Below are 14,051 nucleotides of genomic sequence, written 5' to 3'. Positions count from 1 at the left end.
GGGAGAAGGGAACAGAAGCTTATGGGGGAAGAATGGGGAGAGGTAATTAGAGTGGGAGGAGGCTCTTGTGGAGTATAAACAGCAGCATAGATCAGTTGTACTGTACTCTCTATGCATGTAATTTAGGTAACTCCAGCGTTAGTTTAGACTGCCCCACCTTGCAAACAAGAGTAAATGTTTGGTTTAATTATTTATTGTAATGAATTGCCTGAGCACAAACTTTGGCCTGATGTCAGTCACAAAGATGTCTGCATTTGTACTGTATGTGGGAGTCCTGGTTTCTCAAAAGTCAGTCACGACCACCTTTGAAACACCAAAGGGTCAGAAGGAATTCCCTAAAATTAGACATTGGATCAGCAAGCCAAACATTTAAACAGATTCGTATCATTCACAAGCCATAGTATGATACAGGACAGAAGGAAGCAACTCAATCCATCAAGCTTGTGTCGGCTCTTAGTAAGAGTTATCCAATTAGTCCTACTCTGTAGATTAAAGTTTCCTCTGCGCAAGGGCTTGGAGTCTAGATTTTTCAAAAAATCTCTTATTGTAAAACCAAGGCCTTTAATGCAGGACACCACTAAGGTTGAAAAGAGGGAAAAGGCATGAAAAGTGAAGAAGTAGCAATTATCTGATACCAAGCCTGGGTTTCAAAATCTGTAGATTTTTGGAGAAAGTCCTGCCCTTTTAACTGCGGGAAGAAATAAAAGAATTCCTTTTGTAAATTGGAAACAGTTTTCTCAAATGGAAGGCCATTATATTGTCTTCACAATAATGTTGCAAAAATAACAGATATCTGGTCTGTCTATCCGTGCACAGCACATTGTCCTTTCAGCCCAGGTCTCTTCTGATCTTTAACAGAGTTGTGCACCGTTTCATGCAGTAGGCTCTCAACGTATCTATGGTTTAAAAAACGTTCAACGATTACAGCAAATCAATTGAAATGCAGTTAGATAATGATCTGATGCTGTGTGCAAGAGGGTTATTTACCACACAATGAAATCAATTATAGCCTCTCCATCAGAGCCAAGAGACAGATTTCCAACCGTCCAATCACTTTTCACACATCACCCCCATTAGCTTGGTTAACGTTTTCAGATGAATTATGATGAATGAGGCTCTTTTTATGAATATGCAGAAAGGTCATAACCCCATAACAGTCTCCAGACACTGCTGCCGTTCAGCTAACATTCCCCGCAAGGTTGAGACCTGTTTCCCTTTCCCTCACATGAAATGTGGGGATTTTATTTTGGAGTCAAGCATCCGTTTTGCTGTAGCAGAATGCTTCAAGATAAGCCCAGGAAGTCCCTTATTGCATGCTTGTTGAACTGCGCGTGTTGCATGGCTCCTTTCTGTATAGAATGCCAGATATTATTGATTATGTGAGACAGGAAGACTGTGGAGCTGTAACTCCAGGGAAATCTCCAGGTCATTCTGGCCCACAGCAGAATCACTAAACTAATTGTCTGTTCAAGAGTGTAGGTTCACTTGCTCCTTGCTGTTTTGCACCGATACTGCACAGACTCTGATATGATGGGGTCCTATTAGAACTCTCATTAACGGAAGGTGCAAAGAAACACTGGCTTTAAAATTACAGTGTGTGAATGTTAGCATACTAACTCTTAACTTGTTGGTGCGAAATTCCTTTGAACACTTTTAAAACAAAGTTGTTGTTTTAAATGGATTAGTACCTCCATTAAAATATCCTGCAAAGGAATTTCGTATGAATGTGTGAAGCCTACATTCATTAATATTCACACAGCCATTTCAAGGAGACTCTCTCTTCACCTCAAAATCCCCTGTCCTTCAACAAAGAACAAACTGCATTTCTATAGCGCCTTTAATGTAGTAAAACATCCCAAGGTGCTTCACGGGAGCCGTTATCAAACAAAATTTTACACTGAGCCACATAAGGCAGTATTAGGACATTTGACCAAAAGCTTGGTCAAAGACGTATGTTTAGGGAACATCTTATAGGAGGAGAGAGAGCTTTAAGGAGAGAAGTCTAGAGCTTAGGGCCAAGGCAGCTGAAGGCACAACCACCAATAATGAGGTGATTAAAATCAGAGATGCACAAGAGGCCATAATTGGAGGAGCGCAGAGATCACTGAGGCTTGTAAGGCTGGAGGAGATTACAGAGATGGGAACGGGTGAGGCCCTGGAGGGATTTAAAAACAAGAATGAGATTTTTAAAATTTCACTACAAAACTCTGGTATGACCGACAATTAACTTAACATGATTTTCTTTTGGCTTTTTTTTTGAGCAAATCTTTATGCTCCTCAGTATGAGGTATGTCAGTACTGAGGAATGGAGCATTTTCTCCTTTATGTACCCAGTGCCAGCATTGAACACTTCTAGGTCAAACGTATGGTGGAGATTCATAATAAGGCTCTCTCTGGCTGCCCCAACAATGTAGCTATTTCTCAGTCTTCGAAGAGCAACATCTGCTGGCAACTTTGGACGTTCCAAAAAGAATGTAGCTGAGAGGAGAACTTGGGAGAGAGGAGAGACTGTGGCATCACATCCTTCTGTGATCTACAGCTGGTTCCCGAAAGCACTGCATCAGCAATTACTAATTGCCCAATGTCAGCATCAAACTGTCCTATCAGAGTAAAGCTCCTTCTACACTCTACCCAACCGAGTGCTTTAATCTCAAACTCAGGGAAGTGACCCCTTCTATACCAGTGTGGCATTTGTTTCCATTTCCCCACATCAACCATCCTAGGCCTGTCAGAGTGTCATTGCAATTACAGATGAAGCAGCTCATACCAGACTACAACAGGACCTGGATAACATCCAGACTTGGTAGGCAACATTCACACCATATAGGTGCCCATCTTGAAAAGAGAAAATCCAGCCACCTCCCCTTCACCTTCAGTGACGCCATCATCACTGAGAACGCCACCATCAACAGCCTGAGGGTCATTTCTGACTGTAAGCTGAACTGGACCAGCCACATCAGCACTATGACTACAAGCATAGCGGACTGGCTACTCGCTGACGAATGGTTCACCCTCCTGACCCTAAAAGTTCCTCTGCCATCTACAAGGCTCAAGTCTTGAGTGTGATGGAATATTCATCAGTAGTCAGGATGAATGCAGCTGCAACAATAATCAAGAACTTCGGCATCATCCAGGACAGAACAGTTCGCTTGCTTGGTTTCACTGACACTGGACTCAACATCCTCCTTGCATGTCCTCCCCAATTCCCCAACCTCCCCCACAAGTGTTCCATGGCTGCAGCTGCAAAACAGGTGGGTTTTAAACCAAAATGAGTGATTGTGCACAACCCTGTGTCCTGTCATTCATATTTACATGCTTGCACTTACACCTATTCACTTACACACTTGCACTCAACCACATAATCTGACATAAAATGTTGACTCTTCTTTGATTCCTTCCCTGTTGTATTATTAGCTCAACAACTCAATTGCATTTACACTCTTGTTTGGTCATCCTTGTGGAAAATCACACTGTCCTCAATCAATCTGGGCCATTCGTAGAAACAAACCAGTAACATTTCTTTCCAGAATGGCTGTGTGGGTGCAGGGCCTCAAGTTGCTTGTGGCTTTCTTGGAGATTCTGAGTCATCGGAATCCAGAAATCCCTAAAATCACGAACTGTACAATGTCTGGCTAAAGAAGCTTTGATGAGCATGTTACATACAGGAATTCTGCTTTGTAATGTTTATTTTTGTTGGGGAAACAGACATGAAGATGCAATTGGATTTAGCTGAAAAATAGATAAATGTTTTTATTAAACAGTCAGCATATTCATTACACAAATATCAGTGCTTTGCATTGTATTTCTGCATTGTCAAGCCCGAAATGACCTCCCACATAACAGCCCAAATATCCAGGGCATTTTCTCAGCATGGGAAAAAGTCCACTAGGTTTACATTCACTTCAAAAAAAAGTCTTCACAATACATTTCAGTACCATTGGGGTCAGATAGGTAGACAGACATGTGTATCATTTTGTTTCTTCCCTTTCTGTCTCTCCCTCCCGTTCTTTTTCTCTGAGGTGCAGTTACACAGCTGGTGGGTTCAGTATCCGAGATGTGAGAAATAGTTTTAATTAGAAATAGTCCACTTTTTATCTTAAATAGCTATGATGTTCTGAGGTGTCCATCCTTACTATGCACATCTTCGAAGCCCTGTGCAGCGAGGTTCAAGTTAGCATAACAAGCTCACCCATCACAACTTAAAGCTATAGCATGTTTCAAATTAACGGAAAAGAAAATAATAGATCAAACAGCTGGCACAGGGTCCTGCACCAGAATGCAGTCTCAGGCCTGCAATTCTCCACTTACTAAATTGCTGATCTTTGTGGGAAGGAGATGGGGACTGGAGGCCAGCCAAAGAGGTGGAGCTGAAACAGCTGTCCAGTCTGAATCTTCTAACGATCTCTTTTAGAGTGCCATTGAGGAGACTTGGGAGAAGGGAACAGCTCCTCCCTTCAAAGGAGATGATCCAGGGCATGATTCACTAGAAGGGGGAAAAATTCATTAGAAAGAGAAACTTCATCCTCAGAAAAAATTAGGCTAAACAAAGAAATGTTTAAAATACAGCAGTGATTTTTTTTTTTTTATTTCCAAAATATACTTTATTCATAAACATCTGTAAAAATTACATTGCCAGACAGTTTCCAAACAGCACCAAAAAATACAAACATTGCAAGGGAGATCAGTTTCCTTCAATACTGTCATGAGTTTCTTCCCAACCCTTCCGTTTCACAATTGTCATGTCAATTACAGTTTTACATTTACAGCAATTCAGAATATTAACGATACAGTTCGAGGGGTTTCCCATGGATCCAGCCCCTCAGTCCAGCTTGGTGGGGGAACCTTACACTGTGGTCTTTCCCCATTGAGCCTTTGCTGCGGCTGCCCCAAGCTTTAGTGCGTCCCTCAGCACGTAGTCCTGGACCTTGGAATGTGCCAGTCTGCAACATTCGGTGGTGGACAACTCTTTGCGCTGGAAGACCAGCAAGTTTCGGGCAGACCAAAGGGCGTCTTTCACCGAATTGATAGTCCTCCAGCAGCAGTTGATGTTTGTCTCAGTGTGCGTCCCTGGGAACAGCCCGTAGAGCACAGACTCCTGTGTTACAGAGCTGCTTGGGATGAACCTTGACAAAAACCACTGCATCTCTTTCCACACCTGCTTTGCAAAGGCACATTCCAGGAGGAGGTGGGCGACCGTCTCTTCCCCACCACAGCCAACGCGTGGGCACTGTGCGGAGGGGGCGAGACTTCGGGTGTGCATGAAGGATCTGACGGGGAGGGCCCTTCTCACCACCAGCCAAGCTACGTCTTGGTGCTTGTTTGAAAGTTCTGGTGATGAGGCATTCCGCCAAATGACTTTGACGGTCTGCTCGGGGAACCATCCGACAGGATCCACCGTTTCCTTTTCCCGTAGGGCCTTGAGGACATTCCGTGCAGACCACTGCCTGATGGACCGGTGGTCAAAGGTGTTTTCCCGCAGAAACTGCTCCACGAAGGATAGGTGGTACGGCGCCGCCCAACTGCATGGAGCGTTCCGCGGCAATGTGACCAGGCCCATCCTTCGCAAAACCGGGGACAGATAGAACCTCAGCACGTAGTGACACTTGGAGTTTGCGTACTGGGGATCTACACACAGCTTGATGCAGCCGCACACGAAGGTGGTCATCAGGATGAGGGCCACGTTGGGTACATTTTTCCCGCCCATGTCCAGAGGTTTGAACATCATGTCCCTCCGGACCCGGTCCATTTTAGATCCCCAGACGAAGCGGAAAATGGCTCGGGTGACTGCCACGGCGCAGGAGTGGGGTATGGGCCAGACCTGCGCCACGTAGAGCAACAACGTGAGCGCCTCGCACCTGATGACCAAGTTCTTACCCACAATGGAGAGAGATCGCTGCCCCCACATGCCCAACTTTTGTCGTACCTTGGCTACTCGCTCCTCCCATGTTTTGGTGCACGCCCCGGCCCTTCCGAACCATATCCCCAGCACCTTCAGGTAATCTGACCTGACGGTGAAGGGGACAAAGGATCGGTCAGCCCAGTTGCCAAAGAACATGGCCTCGCTCTTGCCGTGGTTGACTTTGGCTCCCGAGGCCAGTTCGAACTGGTCGCAGATGCTCATCAGTCTGCGCACGGACAGCGGATCCGAGCAGAAGACGGCGACGTCATCCATGTACAGGGAGGTTTTGACCTGAGTGCCTCCGCTGCCTGGGATTGTCACCCCTCTTATGCTCGCATCCTTCCTAATAGACTCAGCAAAGGGTTCAATACAGCAAACAAACAAGACCGGGGAGAGAGGACAGCCCTGTCTGACTCCAGATTTGATCGGGAAACTTTCCGATTCCCACCCGTTGATTGAGACTGCGCTACTGATGTTTGTGTAGAGCAGTTGGATCCAATTGCAGATTCCCTCCCCAAACCCCATTTTGGAAAGCACGTCCATCATGTAGGTGTGCGATATCCTGTCAAAAGCCTTCTCCTGGTCCAGGCTGATGAGGCAGGTGTCCACCCTCCTGTCCCGTACGTAGGCGATCGTATCCCTGAGTAGCGCGAGACTATCAGAGATCTTCCTGCCGGGTACAGTACAGGTCTGATCGGGGTGAATCACCAGCTCCAGAGCAGACTTGACTCGACTGGCTATGACTTTGGACAGAATCTTGTAATCAACATTAAGCAGTGAGATGGGCCGCCAATTTCTGATTTCTGCCCTCTCCCCCTTCTGCTTGTAAATGAGGGTGATGATGCCTTTTCTCATGGATTCTGACATGCTGCCGGCCAGGAGCATACTCTCGTATACTTCCAGCAGGTCCGGGCCGACCCAGTCCCACAGGGCCGAGTACAACTCGACCGGTAAGCCGTCGCTCCCGGGAGTTTTACTCGTCTCGAAAGACTCGACGGCCTTTGTCAGCTCGTCCAGAGTTAGCGGCTTGTCCAGTCTCTCCCTCCTGCTGTCATCGAAGACCTCTGTGATAGATGACAGGAAGGACTGGGAGGCTCTGCTGTCTGTGGGCTTCGCGTCATACAGCCCAGCATAAAAGGATTTGCTGATCCTTAGTATGTCGGACTGCGAAGACGTTACCGAGCCATCTTCTTCCTTCAGGCTGCTGATAACAGAGCTCTCTCTGTGTACCTTTTGGAAGAAGTAACGCGAGCACGTCTCATCCTGCTCGATGGAGCGGACTCTGGACCGGAAGATGATCTTGGAGGCCTCCTTGGCAAAGAGCGAGGCCTGCTGGCTCTTCACCTCTTGGAGGTCCTCCTTGACCTCGACCCCCATTGACTGCAACCGGAGTAGATTTTGCATAATTTTCTGGAGTCGGGACACTTCCCTCTGTCTCTCTCTCGCCTTCTGAACACCTTTGTGGATGAAGAACCTCTTGATGTTCTCCTTGATCGCTTCCCACCAGTGAACTGGAGACTCAAAGAGGGGTTTCACGGTCCTCCAACCTTTGTAATCCCTTTTGAGTTCCTCAACGTTCTCTGGGGTCAGCAGTGTCGCATTGAGCTTCCACGTCCCTCTGCCCACCCGCTGGTCGTCCTGTAAGTGACAGTCGGCCAGTAAGAGGCAGTGGTCGGAGAAGAACACCGGCTTGACGTCGGTGGATCCGACCGTGACAGCACGGGACACAAACAGGAAGTCAATCCTGGAACGGGCAGACCCGTCCGATCTTGACCATGTGTATCTGCGCTGCGCTCCGTCTGCAGGTTTGCTGAAGACGTCGTGCAGTTTGGCATCTTTAACTGTTTCTATTAGGAATCTGGACGTAGCGTCCAGTTTGCTGTCGTCACTGCCGGATCGTCCAGCCGCATCGATGATGCAGTTGAAGTCACCGCCTAGGATGACCGGCCTGGACGTCGCCAGCAGCAGTGGGAGCTGCTGGAAGACGGTCAGCCGCTCGCTGCGTTGTACCGGGGCGTACACGTTGATCAACCGGAGCGGAGCGTTGTTGTACATCACGTCTGCTACGAGGAGGCGGCCGCCCACCACCTCCTTAACTTCGGAGATGGTGAAGTTACCTCCCCGCAGCAGAATACCCAGGCCGGAGGAACGGCAGTCATTACCCCCCGACCAGATCGATGGCCCGTGGGACCACCATCGCGACCACTGCCTGTAGGTGCTGAGGTGTGGTATTCCACACTCCTGCAGAAACAGTAGGTCAGCTTTGACCTTGGCAAGGTAATCCAAGGTTGAAACACATCGCGTAGTAGATTTAATGCTACGCACATTAATGGAAGCAATTCTTACACCCATTTTTTACTAAAAATTAGTTGTTGCTTCCCATACCATTTGTCCTCGCTAGTCCCAGTCCTTCGGGATGTTCCTGCATACCCATCGTGTGCGCAAGCAGTTTCACGTTGCTTGGGCTCAGAAACCCCTCCTGATTTTTCATGCAGGGCTTGTGCCGCTCGGGTGACATCGGGGGGGTCTTGTAGGCAGAGAGCATTGGGTTGTCTTCAGCTACTTCCATCTGTTCCTCCTCGAAAACATCACAGCTCCCGGTCTCCCGGAGCTCAGGTGCGCCAGACGTGTCTTTGCTCCCGGTGTCCCGGAGCTGAGATGCGTTGGCCACGTCGTTACGTGTGGGGCATTGGGGTTGGGGCACGCCGGGCCCATCACAGCTTCCAGTGCCCGGGGGCTGGGATGCTTTATCATCCATCTCGGAGTTCTGCCGCCTCTTTTGAAGGGGCTGTCGTTCCAGCATTTCCCCGTCCAGTGAAGAGGAGTTGTTGCAGTCTGATTCAGAAGAGAGCCTCCTCTTGCCACTGGTTTGGGTGGTGGCTTTGGGATGTTTTTTCTTTGTGGTTTTCCTCTGGACCACTTGCCACTGACCTGTTTGTCCATCTGCTGCCTCCTCCTCCATTGATTCTGTCTGTGGAGGAGGGGTTTCCGGGCGCTGGGTAGGTGCTGGGTCGTTGGTTTCAGCCGCCTCCCCTTCCTTCTCAGGTTGAAGTTCCTCACTGCGGAGAAGGTTGCTGGTCTCCTTTCGAACAGCGGACGCCTTCGTCGAACCTTCTCCCGGCCTTTCCTTGGACCTTGCCGCCTGAGCATAGCTGAGGCAACGTTTGGGGCAGGTCTTGTAGAGATGGCCTGCCGCACCGCACAAGTTGCAACACTTAGTCTGCTTACAGTCCTTGGTCTGATGGCCTTCCTCCTTGCAGTTCTTGCAAACAACCGTGCTGCAGTTGGCTGCCATGTGACCAGATTTGCCACAGGTGCGGCAAACTCTGGGCTGCCCAGCGTAGACCAAGAAGCCTCGACTTCCCCCGATAGCGAAGCTGGAGGGAGGGTGGATGATGGCTCCACTGGGATCTACCTTCAAGGTCACCTTGACCTGCCGCTTGCTGGTCCAGATCCCAAAGGGGTCCTTGACATCAGTGCTGCTGCCGGCCACCTCGACGTACCTGGCGAGAAAGGTGAGTACATGCACCACCGGAACATGGGGGTTGTAGAGGTGAATCGTCACCACCCGGTCCCGTTGTGACGGAAGCGTGAAGAGCGCCTCCGCTGTGAGGATCGACAGTGGCGCCCGGTCCCCTTTCTCCTTGAATGCCTTCAGGAACTTGATGCATCCCGCCACGTTCCGGAACGTCACGTCGAAGTATCCACTGCTGGGGAAATCCTGCAGGCAGAAGACGTCCGTCGCTTGAAATCCGCAGCAATCGAAAAGAATTTTCTTGATGAAGAAGGTGCGATCGACCGGTGCATCTCCTTCCTTGTTCTTCACGACCACCCGAACGGTGTTGCGCACTCCCTGGCCCGAAGCTCGAAAATTGGTTTTAGCCATTTTACCCAAAGCTTCCCCAGGATCAAAAGGCAATGATCATGGTCTCTTCTCAATCAAATAAGCACTGATAAGAACAGATACTACACTTGATCTTAGCCAAAAGGCCGATGAGATTAAAATACGGTGTAGCCAACCCTCAAGTATTTTTAGTCAAAGCCCTTGTGTTATTTAAACAATCCTCTTGTTTAAACTTGTCACACTGGTACTCTGGTGATCAGCACATATCTGGTTTGAACAAGGTAAATATGAATTGCAAAGCAGAAACATATGCAATTAAAACAATTACATATTTTGTCAGAGATTTAAATTAATTGCAGTGTGTGCAATGCACTGATGTACTTGGTTTCTAATTTCCTTAATTTAAATGTGCATTCCATGTGATTACTGTTCTGCTCAGTAATTGGCTCCTGAGTTAAAGGGCGCTGCTGTTTGTGGCTTCTTTATGCAAATGTTTAGTGGAGCTAATTGCAAACACCTCCCAAAGCTGTCATAGTAAATAAGTGGAGAATGTTGCATTTTGACTGGCGTCTAAGGAATATGTAGGAATATATTTCCTTCCTACACTCCCATCTCCTTCCTGCGCACCCTCCTTAAAAATTAACTCATTTTCTTTGTGTATAAAGTCTGTGTTTCAACCTATTCGATCCTCAAATATTGCCTGTGACTTTGAGCCGTCTGTTGAAGTCTAATTGCTCTCAGCAAAAATAACGGGCTGGATTTTGTACTGGAGGCATGCTGCCAGCACCCAGCGAAAACGGTGGGGGGGAACCCTGCCTCTGCCTTTTCATGCCGCCCCCATAGCAATGCTCCGGTCTTTTTTAGGAGGCGGGAACCCCATCCCTTTAAAGACTGTAAAGGGATGGGGATCCTGCCTCCAAGAGCTGCCGGCCGATCAGAGGGCTGGCAGCTCAACAGTATCGGCAGCACCACCGGGAGCGGTGGCCAGTGCCAGTACTATAGAGGCCTCGGACCCAGGCCTGGCGCTGGAACCCCGAAACAGAGGTAGTTGAGGCGGGGTCGCTGGGTCCAGTCCACAAGGCCATGGCAAGGGCGGGGAGGATGGGGGGTGTGATCGTTCAATCCAGGTGGACGGGGGTCCCAGGGTTAAAGTGTTTCCAGTGGGGCCCTCTGTCAACCACAAATTGCCCATGGAGGATTGACCTTCCCCCTCCCCATACTCGCAGGGAGGGTGCCTCATTTTCCAAGGTGTCCTCCCCACACAGCGGAGATCCTTCCTGCTGCTGGTAAGATCCCAGTGGCAATGGGAAGAGGCCCTTAATTGGCCATTAATAGGCCACTTAAGGGCCTCAATTTGCCTTTGGGTGCGAAGACTGTTGTTGGCCTATCTTGCCTCAGGCTCATAAAAGTACTACCTTAGAGTTGTCCATGTGTCATGATGCAACAGTAACAACTGCTTACATTTATGTAACACCTGTTAAGTAGTAAAAATGTCCCAAGGTGCTTCACAGAAGTGTTTTGACATAATTTGATACTGAATCACATAAAGAGGTATTAGGACAGGTGACTCAAAGCTTGGTCAAAGAGTTAGGTTTTAAGGAGAGATTTAAAGGAGGAAATGGGTAGAGAGGCAGAGAGGTTTAAGGAGGGAATTCCAGAGCTTAGGGCCTCAGGCAGCTGAAGGCATGCCACCAGTGGTGGAGCAATGAAAATCTGCAGAAGAGGCTGGATTGGAGGAATGCATAGATCTTGGGGGGGAGGGGGGAGATGGTACGGTGGTGGTGAGGTGGTGTACGGTTGGAGGAGGTTACAGAGATAGGGAGGGGCGAAGCCATGGAGGGATTTGAACACAAGAATGAGAATTTTTAAATCAAGGTGTTGCTGGACTGGGAGCCAATGTAGATCAGCAAGCATAATGGTGTTTGGCCTCTGTGGAACCCTATCCCAGCTGGAGTAAGAGCCTACTGGAGAGAAGGGGAGAAAACTGACTGGGGTCTGGGAATTAAAATGGCATTGCATAGAATTACATAGACTTTATGACACAAAAACAGGCCATTTGCCCAAAACGGTCTATGCTATGTTTATGCTCCATAAGAGCCTTCTCCCATCCTACTTCATCTAACCATATCAGCATACCCATCTATTCCTTTCTTCCTCATATACTTAACATGCTTCCTCTTAAGTGCCCTTAATCTATGCTATTCGCCTCAACCACATGTTACTGCCAGGTGAGGAGGGGGGTCTCAGGCTCTTCTCTCGCCCCTTCTCTTGTTTGACTGCAACAGGATTTATTCCCTTTTAAAATCAGTGGTTGTGCTTATCACCACAGTGAGTGTGTTACCCTTTTTCCTCTAAGGTGATTGCAAAGAACCAATCGGACAGGTTTTCTTGAGCTTAAACAAGAAAGAGGTAAGTTTGTTATACTTAACACTCGAACCCGATTTAAAAGTACTAAAAAATACACTACCCATTCACCCTCACATTCACTCGAGAGTCAAACACACACTCAGATAGATTATAGAGGGAAACAGATTTGGTGGTTGGAATAAAGCCCAAAATAAATGGAACTTAAATACAGTCTGTAAATCCAGTAGTCCTTGGCTGAAGCTATTGTTTGAAGTCCTCGCTGTTCCAAGTGCACTGGTTTGCTTTACTCAGAGATTCTGAAGGCAGAATTGGTAGTGGATTCTCTTCCCCTGGTTGCTGGGCTGTAGGCCTGGAGGGGGGGTCCCCCAGTTGCAGCCGGTTCCCTTCTTGATAATTTCTGGGGAGAGAGAGAGAGAGACACACACACACAGGGGGAGCAGCTGCCGTCTTGGCTGCTGTACCCTCAGTTACTGCCTGTCTGCTGTCTATGCCACAAAACTTTAGTCTCTTCAGAGTTATGCAGGCAGTCACATGGTTATCTCAATTCCCTTTGTTTCTAAAAAGGTTTTTTCTGGAATCTTCTAATGAGATTCAAGGTGCTACGTGCCCCAGGATGTCTATTCACACTTGGAGGGGGTTGGCTCTTTCAAAGTCAATGGGAGGGAATGGCCTTGACAAACATGCTAAGAAAGCCATTCTAGGTAATTCAATCACTTAGAGCAAGCCATTGTCTGGCCGGGCTTCTGCTAGACTTTTTGTCTCCAGTCCAATCTCCTGGTATTTCAAATGTAAATTGCAGTGGCCATCTTGGCTGCTAGGTTTTATAAAAGTTATCTTGTAGGATGTTTCCACTAAAAACCTAATGTAAGTTTCCAACCGATTAAATTATTATGTCCCATTTGGCATATAGGGTTTTCCTGACACACCCCATGTAGTAGTGGGTTCCACATTCTAACCACTCTTTGGGTAAAGAGGTTTGTCCTAAATTCCTTATTTGGTTTTTTAGTGACTATCTTTTATTAATGTTAGCAAGTTTTGATCCCCCCTACAAGTAGAAACATCTTCTCTACACGTACCCTATCAAACCCATTTGTTAACTTTAAAGACGTTTATTAGATCACCCCTCAGCCTTCTCTTTTCTAGAGACAAACCCCTATTGTACATTATTTATTCCAGGATGTTCAGCCGTCAATCTAATCATGACCATACTGCTTCAGAGGCGTATCAGTTGGATATTTGTCCAATAAAACAAGAACACATAATTATCAACGGCTATAAACTGAGAGAGGGCAATATGCAACGAGACGTGGGTGTTCTCGTATACCAGTCGCTGAAGGTAAGCATGCAAGTGCAACAGGCGGTAAAAAAGGCAAATGGTATGTTGGCCTTCATAGCAAGAGGATTCGAGTACAGGAGCAGGGATGTTTTGCTGCAACTATACAGAGTCTTGGTGAGGCCACACCTGGAATATTGTGTGCAGTTTTGGTCTCCTTATCTGAGGAAGGATGTTCTTGCTGTAGAGGGAGTGCAGCGAAGGTTTACCAGACTGATTCCTGGGATGGTGGGACTGACGTATGAGAAGAGATTGAGTCGGTTAGAATTATTCGCTGGAGTTCATAAGAGTGAGGGGGGATCTCATAGAAACCTATAAAATTCTAACAGGACTTGACAGGGTAGATGCAGGAAGGCTGTTCCCGATGGTGGGGGAGTCCAGAACCAGGGGTCATAGTCTAAGGATACAGGGTAAACCTCTCAGGACTGAGATGAGGAGAAATTTCTTCACCCAGAGAGTGGTGAGCCTGTGGAATTCACTACCACAGAAAGCAGTTGAGGCCAAAACATTGTATGTTTTCAAGAAGGAGTTAGATATAGCTCTTGGGGCGAAAGGGATCAAAGGATATGGGGGGAAAGCGGGAACAGGTTACTGAGTTGGATGATCAG

At 47.7% G+C, this 14,051-nt stretch overlaps 1 protein-coding gene and 1 pseudogene across 9 annotated transcripts in view; one reads left to right on the top strand and one right to left on the bottom strand.

Annotated features, from left to right (window-relative positions):
* Positions 1–14,051, top strand: part of bcas3 (BCAS3 microtubule associated cell migration factor) — a 999,028-nt gene that overhangs the window by 735,975 nt on the left and 249,002 nt on the right. The window lies entirely within an intron of this gene.
* Positions 9,793–9,899, bottom strand: LOC137346909 (U2 spliceosomal RNA; annotated as a pseudogene).

The sequence above is a fragment of the Heterodontus francisci genome, chromosome 30, assembly GCF_036365525.1.
Source record: "Heterodontus francisci isolate sHetFra1 chromosome 30, sHetFra1.hap1, whole genome shotgun sequence".
Lineage (NCBI taxonomy): Eukaryota > Metazoa > Chordata > Chondrichthyes > Heterodontiformes > Heterodontidae > Heterodontus > Heterodontus francisci.
This window is presented reverse-complemented; position numbering and strand designations above follow the sequence as displayed.